The sequence below is a fragment of the Aedes albopictus genome, chromosome 1, assembly GCF_035046485.1.
Source record: "Aedes albopictus strain Foshan chromosome 1, AalbF5, whole genome shotgun sequence".
Classification (NCBI taxonomy): Eukaryota; Metazoa; Arthropoda; class Insecta; order Diptera; family Culicidae; genus Aedes; species Aedes albopictus.
The window spans coordinates 117,225,722-117,238,384 of record NC_085136.1 but is presented as its reverse complement, the minus strand read 5'-3'; the positions used below and the strand labels follow the sequence as shown (position 1 = coordinate 117,238,384).

Here is a 12,663-nt window from a genome sequence, read left to right as displayed (position 1 = left end):
ATTCTAGCAGCTGCTCTCGTATTCCTTGCGTTACTCCGCCGATAGCACTCGACGTCTTCCTCTAGGGTGATACAGATGGGCATCATCCCAGCGATAACGCATACAGCCTCCGACGAGATTGTTCTGTAGGCACTCGCGACTCTCATAGCCATGAGCCGGAACACACTGCCCAGCTTTCCACGGTTTCTCTTCGTTTTTAGCGCCGGAGCCCAGGCTGGCACTCCATACCTAAGTATTGAGGTTGCAACATTTGCCAAGAGGCGCCTCCTATTGCTTCTTGGACCGCCCGCGTTTGGCATAATCCTCGCTACTGTGTTAACCGCCTTCGCCGCCTTTTCGCAGGCGTAGTCAACGTGCGCGTTAAAGTTTAAGCGGTCATCGACCATCACGCCCAGGTGCTTCAAAGCGCGCTGCGATGAAATTATCTCCTCTCCGATCGTGATCTCCAACCTTTGCACTGCTTTGCGGTTACTGACTACGAGCACTTCTGTCTTGTGATGGGCTATCTGCAGCTTCACTCCATTCATCCATCTTTCGACTGTGTCGATTGCCTCCGATACCAGCACTTCGACTTCATCGATTGATTCGCCAGATACCGCTAAGACAACGTCGTCTGCGAACCCTACGATAATGACACCTGCCGGAAGCTTCAGTGTTAACACACCATTGTACATTGCGTTCCAGAGCGTTGGGCCAAGTATTGACCCCTGTGGAACGCCTGCTGTCACTCTAAACGACCTCTGCCCTACGTTGGTTTCGTACACAAGGACTCTATTCTGGAAATAGTTCTTTAGAATCCTACACAGATAGTCGGGGACCCGCATATTATGCAGGGCTACGGCGATAGCTTCCCAACTGGCGCTGTTAAACGCGTTCTTAACGTCTATCGTTACCACGGCGCAGTAGCGATCTCCTCTCCGCTTTTGTAAGGATGCCCTTTCCGCCATCTCAACGACGGTCCAAATTGCGTCAACCGTCGATTTTCCCTTGCGGAAGCCGAACTGCATCGTGGACAGCCCTCTCACACTTTCGGTATACTCGGTCAGCCGGTTAAGGATAATCCTCTCCAGAAGTTTTCCGAGCGTATCCAACAGACAGATCGGCCTGTACGATGCTGGATCTCCCGGCTGCTTCCCTGGTTTTGGCAGCAGCACTAGTTTTTGGACCTTCCATATATCCGGAAAGATGCCTTCCTCCAGGCATTTCTGCAACACTGACCTGAACATATCAGGATACTCCAGGATCGCTGCTTTCAACGCCACGTTGGGGATTCCATCCGGACCGGGAGCCTTCTTCACCTTCAATGCTTTCGCCACGGCAACGAGCTCGTCGTTGGAGACCAGTCGGTTTACGTCAAATTCCGCATCGCCCTCGCTGTACGGCGTAGGTGGCCACGTTGTTATATCGTGTTTTGGAAACAAGCCCTCCACGATACCCTTCAGTTTGTCTGGGCACATTTCGACTGGCGTCATTGGGCCCTTCAGCTTTGCCATTATGATGCGGTAGGCATTTCCCCAGGGGTTAGCGTCGGCTTCCTGGCATAGCTCCTTGTAACAGTTCGCCTTGCTCTGCTTGATAGCTCGTTTGAAGGCAGCTCTAGCTTCACGGAACGCAACCTTGCGCTCTTCTCTATCGGCTCCAGTTCTTGCCCTCTGAACTCGTCTCCTAGCTCGGAGGCAAGTCGCACGAAGGGTGCTGAGCGTCGCATTCCACCAATACGCTGGGCGTCTAGCGTTCCTAGGTTCAATCTTCCTCGGCATTGCTGCATCACATGCCGTTGTTAGCGCTTCCGTCAACCATCCTGGGTCGAGGTTTGCCGCATCGCTGTTTGGCCGAAGTGCCTCAATAAATGTCTCCTTGTCGATGTCCTTCGTCTTCCACTTCCGCTCATAAGTCCTAGTTCTCTGGATGGACGTAGGAGCTCTCTGGCCTATCTTGTAGAGGATCGCCTGGTGGTCGCTGTGGGAGTAGACTGGCCCAAATACAAAAATGTCGAAAAAATCCACGGGGCACCCTCTAGAATCGTGCCTTTGGATGAAAAGAACAATCTGTGAAAGATTCAGCTCAATCGGTTAAAAACTGAGCTGGCGCAAATGAGTTGAAGGTTTGTATGGGATGTTCAGTCGAAATATATGGGAAACTGGATGACCTCCAGTCTCTCATTCAGCACGCCGGTTTGGCGAGTTCGATTTGGCTCAGAATCGAAAGAATGATAATCGAGACCCTGAGGAACAACTTTGTAGAAGACCATATCATGAAAAAACTCAATTTAGTTGCGGTTTCAGCTAACGAAAGCAGGATGAGGACATCTTCCCCCGTTTACTCTCGGTTGTTATATAAAGCACGTGTTTGTCGGTCGAAGCTTGCGCGCTTCATCATAGGCAGCTATGTAATTTTCATTGGCTCGATACCCATCCACATGCGTGAGCAATGGAAATAATGAAGGACAACATAGCCACCTATGATGTAGAATGTAGGTTTCGAATGGCAAACACGTGCTACATGTAACAACCGAGAGTAAATGGGGGAAGATGTCTTCACTCTGCTTTCGTTAGCTGAAACCGTAACTAAATTAAGTTTTATCATGGTATGGTCTTCGACAAAGTTGTTCCTTAGGGTCTCAACTACCATTCCTTCGATTCTGAGCCAAATCGAACTCACCAAACCGGCTTGCCGTATCAGAGACTGGAGGTCATCCAATTTCCCATATATTTCGACTGAACTTCCCATACAAACCTTCAACTCATTTGCGCCAGCTCATTTTTTAATCGATTGAGCTGAATCTTTCACAGATTGTTCTTCTCATTCAAAAGCACGATTCTAGAGGGTGCCCCGTGAATTTTGAAAACTTTTTTTTCGTCTCATACAAATGTGGGCCGGTCTACTGTGGGAGTACTCCTCACTCACCCTCCAGTCCATGTCTTCCATCAACGATGGACTACAGAATGTAATGTCGATGATGGATTCACGACCGTCTTTGCGGAATGTGCTGACTGTTCCTACATTGCACAGCTTTACGTCCAGCTTCGCCAGAGCTTCAAATAGGCTATATCCTCTTGCATTGGTTTGCCGGCTGCCCCACTCAACGGCCCAGGCGTTGAAATCGCCGCCGATGACTACTGGCCTACGTCCTACCAGCATGTCAGTGAGTGCATCCAACATCCGGTTGTATTGCTCCTCGGTCCATCTTGGAGGCGCATAGCAGCTACATACGAAGACACCGTTAACTTTGGCGATCACGAAACCTTCGTAAGAGTTTTCCACCACTTCCTCTATAGGGAATCTGCCCATAACTTGTATAGCTGCCAATCCTGCTATATCCGCTACCCAATTGCCGTTCTCAGGAGGAACCCGATACGGCTCTGCGATGATCGCAACATCACACTTTGTCTCTGCTGTCGACTGCCACAACAGTTGCTGTGCGATGTCGCAATGATTCAGGTTAATTTGCGTTATCTGCATCATTGTTGGCCTGCCTTCGCCTTTTTGTAGGCCGGGCATTTATAGCCTCCCGTCCGGTGGCCATTTCCTTCCTCCGGCTTGCACAGCATGCACTTGGGTTGCTTCGTGCAGTCTCGGGCAACGTGTCCGTTTTCGCCGCAGTTCCAGCACCGTTTGGACCTATCTGGACCCTTGCAGTGTCTGGATTGGTGACCAAATTCCATGCACCTGAAACACCTCTCCATTTTCTTGGTGACTCGGGGAGCCAGTCGCAGCGGGCACACCGCCCATCCGACCTTGATCTTGCCGGTTACCGCTATCTTGTTGGCCGCATCTACTGGTAGTCGGATTGCCGCCGTCTGGGTACCTGCAAACGATCTCCTGATTTGGATTGTCACCGGTACTTCCAAGTTGCACTGCTCGGTCAATGCAACTCTCAGCTCTTCCTCAGTCGTGACCTCGTCCAAATCCTTGACCTCGAGCACTGCCTCCTGTGAAAGTGCTCTCACGGTGGCCTCGCTGCCTAAGGATTTCGCAATGAGCTCCCGGTACTCTGAGCTCTTAATCGCCGGATCCTTCTTGAGCTCGAACAGCATCTCTCCTTTCTGGGTGCGCCTGGTCTTCACCACGTTTTCACCCAACTCTTTTAGCTCCGGGTCCTCCCTCACTTTCCTGAGGAGCGCAGCGTACGTCGTCTTGTCCTTCGCCTCGACGATCAGTGCATCACCCTTCTTCCTCTGCCTAGGGGGCCGGCGATTTTCTTTCTTCTTCTGTTCCTTCCTCTTTTCTTCCTTTTTCTGTACTTCCTTCTCCTTTCGCTTCTTCTTCTTCGCCTGCTGGCTCTCCACAGTGCGCCATCCATCATCTCTCTGATTGCTGCCGCGCTCCCGTTCACTTCTTTGTTTCTTCGGGACTTCCTCTTCTCCTGGCGTATCTCTGCCTCTTTTCTCCGAGCGAGTATTCCGATGGTTCTTCGGCGTCTCCATATTTTCGACCGTGGCTCGTTGCTGCTGCCGCTGCGTAGCTGCTGCAAGAGCATGTTTAGTCGCTGCTAATTCGCTCTCTGCCTCATCCGCTTTCTGCATCACGCTGTGCCATTCTTTCACGGCAGTTCCGAGAGCCCTTCTAATCTTCAACACCAAGTCCTTGATGTCCTTGTGCACGTTGTGCTTTTTGTCGACGAACTCGTGTAGGTCATCCGTCAAGTTCTTCGCCGCAACTACCTTCGGCTGTTGTTGAGGCACGCTCCATCCACTATTCGTCGGCAGCTGCTGCTCTGAGTGTACCGCACTTTGTTGTGAAGCCGCTTCTTGCCGCGGTTCTGCACCTTCTGTTTGCTGAGGCGGAGACCTCAGCAATCCTCCTCTGGCGAACGGATTCGCCACCTTTCCACTGTTACTTCCGTTTTCTCCTTCCATGTTATTGGGTCCCCCCTCCGGGCCGCTATCTCCACCCGCTGTACGTAGTCGCTTTCGTGATCTCTTGGTTGTCTATGAAACAGGGAGGCCAAGCGAGGGTTGAACACGAACCTTCATGGGGTTCGTGTCCAGAGCCAGATCAGCGTAAGTCGGGAATTTTACATCCGAGCCTAGTACCCATCAAAATTGACGGACAAGTGAAGAACGTTTCCGAAGGCCTGCCAAGGTTTTACCGGGACGGAGGCAGACGCACCATTAGCCCACTCGCCGTTTCAAGTAGGTGTCACCCTTCTTTACTCAGGAAGCAGAATGGCACGAATGTCAGCCCATCGTCGTCATCCGATCCGTAGTCCGTTGTCGTTTGCATTGACCAGTATGCCATAATCAGGATGTTACTGGCATCAATCCTGATGTGCCGGTTGGCACTCCGGGTGTTTGGGCTAAGGCACTTTGAAAGCGGTACCAGGTCGCTTGTACGGAGTTGCTTGCAGATGTGTGGCTTTTTATGAGGATCCAACAGAGCCCACTGTTGAAACCCCACCACATCCTAGGCATCCTCCGCTTGAGCTGTCTGGAAGCCAGAAGCTCGGTCACTCCCCGAAGGAAGAGCCAAAGGTGGTAATCCACACGGGTGTGTGAACGGTTTTCGCTTAGGAAAACTCCCAAGCTTCCACCCGACTCGCAGAAGGGGGGGTTCGTCAAGCCCCTGGACTCCTGTCCCTGCTGCCCCTTGTGTGTGTGTGTGTGTGTGTGTGTGTGTGTGTGTGTGTGTGTGTGTGTGTGTGTGTGTGTGTGTGTGTGTGTGTGTGTGTGTGTGTGTGTGTGTGTGTGTGTGTGTGTGTGTGTGTGTGTGTGTGTGTGTGTGTGTGTGTGTGTGTGTGTGTGTGTGTGTGTGTGTGTGTGTGTGTGTGTGTGTGTGTGTGTGTGTGTGTGTGTGTGTGTGTGTGTGTGTGTGTGTGTGTGTGTGTGTGTGTGTGTGTGTGTGTGTGTGTGTGTGTGTGTGTGTATGGGTGGAATAAGTAACAAGAGAGAAAGGTAGAGTAGACTGAAAGAAGAAAGAACGAAAGAGGGGGGCTGTGAGTACAGGCTTTGAGACCAGAGCGCTCGACTGAGCTTGCGATTCTGTTAGTGATTTTCAAAGATATCGCACGCGTTCAATAGTGTCGCGCAGTTGGGGATGAAAGATGGCGTCCAAAAGGAGGGAATTCGACAAAGTCCTGGAAGAAATCTCTGGCAGAATTATTGGAAGAACTTGTGAATGAATCAAAGAAAGACTGCCCGGAAGAATCCCAATATGAGGGGTAAGGGAAATCTCTGGAGGAAACCCTAGAAAAAATCTTGGTGGTACCACAGTTAAAATTTCTGGAAGAGTCTTGAGAGAAAATGCTATAAGAACCATAAAAGGAATTGTTCGAGGGATCCAATCTAAAATTTCTGGTGGAAGGCTGACAGGAGTTAAATGAGTAATTTCTAGAGGAAACCCTAGAAAAACACTGAACGGATTTCTCGATGAATCACTGGAGAAACTAGAAGATTGCTTTGAACAATCCAATCAACAATTTATAAAGCAATTCCTGGAAAAATGCCTAGTAGAATTCCTGGAGAATACCCAGAAGATCCAGAAAAACCAGAAGATCCAGAAAAACCAGAAGATCCAGAAGACCCAGAATACCAAAAAGACCCGGAAGATCCAGAGCCAGAAGACTCAGAAGACCCAGAAGAACCAGAATACCAAGAAGACCCAGAAGATCCAGAGCCAGAAGACTCAGAAGACCCACAAGATCCAGAAGGCACAGAAGACCAAGAAAACCCAGAAGAACCAGAAGACCGAGAAGACCCAGAAGACCCAGTAAACCCAGCTGATCCAGTAGACCCAGAAGACACAGAAGGCCCAGAAGACCCAGAAGATCCAGAAGACCCAGAAGAACCAGAGAACCCAGAAGACCCAGAAGACACAGAAGACCCAGAAGACTCAGAAGACTCAGAAGACTCAGAAGACTCGGAAGACTCAGAAGACCCAGAATACCAAGACGATCCGGAAGATCCAGAAGACCCATAAAAGTCAGAAGACCCAGAAGACCCAGAAGACACAGAAGACCCAGAGGATCCAGAAGACTCAGAAGATCCAGAAGACCCAACAGACCCAGAAGACCCAGAAGGCCCAGAAGACCCAGAAGATCCAGAAGATCCAGAAGATCCAGAAGATCCAGAAGACCCAGGAGACCCAGAAGATCCAGAAGACCCAGAAGACCCAGAAGATCCAGAAGACCGAGAAGACTCGGAAGACCCTGGAAAACCAGAAGACCCAGAAGTCCCAGAATACCCAGAAGACCCAGAAGACTCAGTAGACCCAGAAGACCCAGTAAACCCAGCTGATCCAGTAGACCCAGAAGACACAGAAGGCCCAGAAGACCCAGAAGATCCAGAAGACCCAGAAGAACCAGAGAACCCAGAAGACCCAGAAGACACAGAAGACCCAGAAGACTCAGAAGACTCAGAAGACTCAGAAGACTCGGAAGACTCAGAAGATCCAGAATACCAAGACGATCCGGAAGATCCAGAAGACCCATAAAAGTCAGAAGACCCAGAAGACCCAGAAGACACAGAAGACCCAGAGGATCCAGAAGACTCAGAAGACCCAGAAGACCCAGAAGACCCAGAAGACCCAGAAGGCCCAGAAGACCCAGAAGATCCAGAAGATCCAGAAGATCCAGAAGACCCAGGAGACCCAGAAGATCCAGAAGACCCAGAAGACCCAGAAGATCCAGAAGACCGAGAAGACTCGGAAGACCCAGGAAAACCAGAAGACCCAGAAGTCCCAGAATACCCAGAAGACCCAGTAGACCCAGAAGACTCAGTAGACCCAGAAGACCCAGTAATCCCAGCTGATCCAGTAGACCCAGAATACACAGAAGGCCCAGAAGACCCAGAAGATCCAGAAGACCCAGAAGACCCAGAGAACCCAGAAGACCAAGAAGATACAGAAGACCCAGAAGACTCAGAAGACTCAGAAGACCCAGAAGACTCAGAAGACTCGGAAGACTCAGAATACCCAGAAGACCCAGAAAATCAAGACGATCCGGAAGATCCAGAAGACCCATAAAAGTCAGAAGACCCAGAAGACTCAGAAGACCCAGAAGACCCAACAGACACAGAAGACCCAGAGGATCCAGAAGACTCAGAAGATCCAGAAGACCCAGAAGACCCAGAAGACCCAGAAGAACCAGAAGACCGAAAAGACCCACAAGACCCAGAAGACCCAGTAGACCCAGATGACCCAGAAGACCCAGAAGGCCCAGAAGACCCAGAAGATCCAGAAGATCCAGAAGATCCAGAAGACCCAGGAGACCCAGAAGATCCAGAAGACCCAGAAGACCCAGAAGATCCAGAAGACCGAGAAGACTCGGAAGACCCAGGAAAACCAGAAGACCCAGAAGTCCCAGAATACCCAGAAGACCCAGAAGACCCAGAAGGCCCAGAAGACCCAGAAGATCCAGAAGATCCAGAAGATCCAGAAGACCCAGGAGACCCAGAAGATCCAGAAGACCCAGAAGATCTAGAAGACCGAGAAGACTCGGAAGACCCAGGAAAACCAGAAGACCCAGAAGTCCCAGAATACCCAGAAGACCCAGAAGACTCAGTAGACCCAGAAGATCCAGTAGAGTATCATTGTTGTGTTCTCACCGTCTGTTGGTATACTTTGATTATCTGTATCTTGACAGGAACTGTGTCACCCTAGTTGGAAAACCTTTGAAATATACCCGGAAAATCCCTCCGAAATTCCCATGACCCATCGTCGAATCGAGTGCAGATTTCTGATTGATAAATCACACATCCAGCCATCAATCGCCGACGACGACAACGCCGACGAGCTGGCTGGGGCTGCCGCTCGGAACAACGCTCACAAATTGATTGTTAAAAGTACCCATCAAGCATTCATCGACACGGTAATAACTATTATTAAAATTTTTACACATTTTAACAGGTTTTTTCCCCCTTGGCCGGGTGGTCGCCGGGGTGCTGCTGCTGCTCCTGCTGCACGTGGTAATGTCTGTTTATATCTGGTGTGTGTGGCGGAGCGGCGGCATGCAGCCCAGTTCCCGGGTTGGCGAAAGTCTACAATTTTAGAGCACCCATTTTTCCCATGACCGGAACATGGGCGCATTCGAGTTCGACAAAGGCAAATCCGAAAAACCCAAAAAAAAAATGTGTTTGTGTCCGTGTGCAAAAAGGATGTTCAAAAGTATACTTCTTGAGAGCTTTTCATGATCCCTTTGATTTTCTTTTAGTATTTCTGTATTGCCTAAATGTATAAATTTTCTAAGCAAACTCGAATAGAAAAATCGTTTGCCATCTGGAGATTTGTCACTAGTGGAAGAGACTCACACATTTAACAGTTGAGAACATTCTTTGTCAATGATGCAGGCACTCGAAACCCCCCATGTCCAAGAAAGTCTCAAAAATTTCCATTCCAAAGACTTCGATCGCGACGCTGTGCATGATCGCACCATATTTGAAAGCAGTATAAAATTCAAAAACATCCACCAACCCGTCATCCATCCAGCCATTCGCCCGACTCGTCCAGCGTGAGGTAACATTTATATTTTGACTTACGACCATTGCCACCCTGAGGGTAGGAAAAATTCCTTCCACCCAGCTTCCACCTTCTAGCTTCCATACCTACACAGTTTGTGGTGCTCTGGTTTCGTCACGGAGTTCGAGCAATCCGCGGCCCGCCGCTGAGTGGCGGATGATATCAAGAAGCACTCAAACTGAATGGATTCGGTGATCATAAGGCACATGATTTTTGAGGATCTGCAACCACCAGGATTTTATAAGCGATTCGGTTTTGACATGTCTGTCGATTCCTGTTGACCACAACGCCGTGCGTCACTTTGGTGTCAGAATGATCGTAGTGCCCAAGCAAGACGATTGAGCTATGCTTTTTCTCGAGTCCATGGTCCACTGCACGAATTTATTACTGGCCTGCTTACTCTCACACGAATTTTGACGTTTGAGAGGTATCGGCACCGCTCAAACGTCAAATTTTCGGTGAGAGTAAGCAGGCCAGCATAAATTCGTGCAGTGGACCATTGTATAATCTTGTTTGAAAATAGTTATTTATGCAACGAATTGCAAAATTAAGATTTTTACAGCACGAATCGTACATTTATCCAAAGAAATTTGCCGGCAAACGGTATCAAAATGATGAACGCCAGATGCGCTAAGCCAAAGAAAGTCTAAATAAAAAAAAACCAAATTAATCCACCTAGTGGTGATAGTGCCTTTCTCGCCGAATATATTTTCACAATTTTTTCGTCGTCAAAGTGTTCCTGCATTCTGATATTTTTCAAGAAAAGCAAGCATTTTATCAAAGCCATCATTGAATTGAAAACTTTTGATGGCACATCGGTAGGTCGGCTCCAGAGGCACGTTTTCCTCCATTTGGGAAATTTGTGCCAGTGCTGACACATAGTCCGACGTTATGTTCAACGTATAAGCAGAGCTGAATAATATCAGACCTCTCAATTGACTGCTTGAGCACCTTCACTAACACTGGAGACTGATCAATATCTAGACGATGATATCAGCTAAGATATAACTTTTACACAATCACAGATCACTTTGCGATCTTCGACAAAAAAAATGTTACGTTTATGTTTGTTTGAGATTATATTAATTAGAGCTTCAACATGTGAACACAATAAATACGCAGAAAACAATATTAAGCTGAATCCGCCACGCACGCCAACATCATTTCTCAAAAATCGAGCACTAACGACCAACTCAAATAGCTGTCAACATAAAGGCCTTTCGCAAAGCGACGACGCAAAAACAAGCGCCGCCGCACGGCGAGTTGGAACGCACACACAGGCGAAACCGACAACAGCAAAGCTCGATCGTATGTTTGTGATCCCGTCAGAATCAATCGTCTCCGTCCGTTCGATCGCTTTGCACGCGACCACGTGAGTGAAAATCTGCAGCTCGAATTCAGCAACCAAATTTTCTTCTAGCTGAGAAAACAGCAAGATATCCATCAAATCTTGTGCTGCGCAGGTGAGTGACAAAATCCAATCGTCGTTTGGCTGCAAAATAGTGAGGTTCTTCACATTGTAGGACGACGGGACGACTTGGCTGTGTTTGCCTATTTACGGCACGTGTTGCTTAACCTCCAAAAACGTTGGCCGCACCGAAATCCAACCTACCGATCGGTTGGCAGATAAGATCGACCACCACACATCTGAGAACATCGGATCCGACGATTCCATCCGGTAAGCTAAAATTTCAAGACCCAGAGAATGTACACTGATGAAATCTTCACTCGGCAGAAACAGCGCTGGAAGCACCGCTTGGGGTGAAGGCGCACAAGAGCGACGCCATATTGTCGGGCAGTACATTTGCGCGAGACCAGAGGCCTTCCGTAGGAAGTGAGTAGGAAGAACCATCCTGAAATCAAGAATTGGCTAACCCTCTGGTGGCCGCAGGGCCTTTGTTTACACCTTTATTTCCAGTTTCGCTTCGCGAGACGGAAGCAGCAGCGCGCAGCTCCAGCGGGTATTCCCGATTACGGATTCGACATCGAGGTCGAGTGGACGAGACGAAGATTCCCACTACGGTTGTGGATTCGGCCGGTTTCGCTCGACAGGAACACGATCCGAGGATAAACAGCGGAGGCCAGCGGCGAATAGGGTAGCTCCGACAGATTCCATCCACGGAGTTGCCCGGGTCCGCTAAACGAACTGCGATCAGGGTGAGTGGACGTCACATACGTACTCACTCCGGTCCGACATCGACTGGGCGCTCTCGACGGTACGACGTGGCACGGTGAGAAGCACCGGTGGGCCAAATTCCCGACGGTTCGAGGACGAGTACGAACAGCGATGATGGGTCAGCGGATGACCAGTGCGTTGGCGGCGGAGCGGCATGGGGGACGCCCCAAGAAGATAAGTGCTAGCATTTAAGATCATATTTGGCGATTGCCAACTCCAAATGCTTAGCTAGTAAGCCAATAAGCTAGATAGGAAGATGGGTAGACCCAAATATATGTATTGATCTGCGATTTGATGTTTTTGTGGTTTGCGTTGAGCCTTTGCCCTTCAGTGTTTGCGGTTTTCGTTCTTTAAGCCTCGCTAACGGTATTTTGCTCTATCCGCTACCGGGGAACTTGCAACAAAAATTCTGCACATTTTAGGCTATATTTTAATGACAGTTGAAAACAAGAACGGTAGGTAGTGAGTATAGTGAGACGTCTGTTTGTATGTGGATTTAATTTGTCAAAATTTTGTTCTCTTACACATTTTTATCGCTTGCATTGATTTAATTTATTTTCGTAGTTCTGGCGAAGCACCAAACGCTGGTTGTGCAACCCTACCGGTAGTCTCTAATGTGGTATGAGCCTATTGTAGCTAACCGTTCCTTAAGTTATTAAAAATGCCGAGATGTGATGTATCGCATGTATATTTGGGGGGGAGGAGCGGACCTGGTGTGATGGTTAGAACACTTGACTATCACGCCGAGGACCTTGGATCGAATCCCACTCCCGACAAACTCGCAAATTGTGAGTTCTTCCTTCGGAAGGGAAGTGAAGCGTGCGTCCCGAGATGAACTAGCCTAGGGCTAAAAATCTCGTTAATACAGATAATAAAAAATGTACGATTGGTTATTTTAAATGCGGTACCGGAACAGGTACCGGAGCACTACCGGGTCTCTCAAATATAGTCTGAAACTATTTTATTGCTAACGTTCATATGGTTACTTAAAAACCACGAATAGCGAGATGGATCAACTAAACACACGAATTGAT

General features: G+C 48.9%; 1 long non-coding RNA gene across 1 annotated transcript; it reads left to right on the top strand.

Moving 5' to 3' along the window:
• The first annotated feature begins 10,800 nt into the window (after nt 1-10,800).
• LOC115267243 (uncharacterized) lies at nt 10,801-12,029 on the top strand. Its single transcript, XR_003897682.2, has 4 exons — nt 10,801-10,916; nt 10,977-11,131; nt 11,189-11,287; nt 11,345-12,029. It is a non-coding gene; the product is annotated as an uncharacterized LOC115267243 (long non-coding RNA).
• Nucleotides 12,030-12,663: the final 634 nt, after the last annotated feature.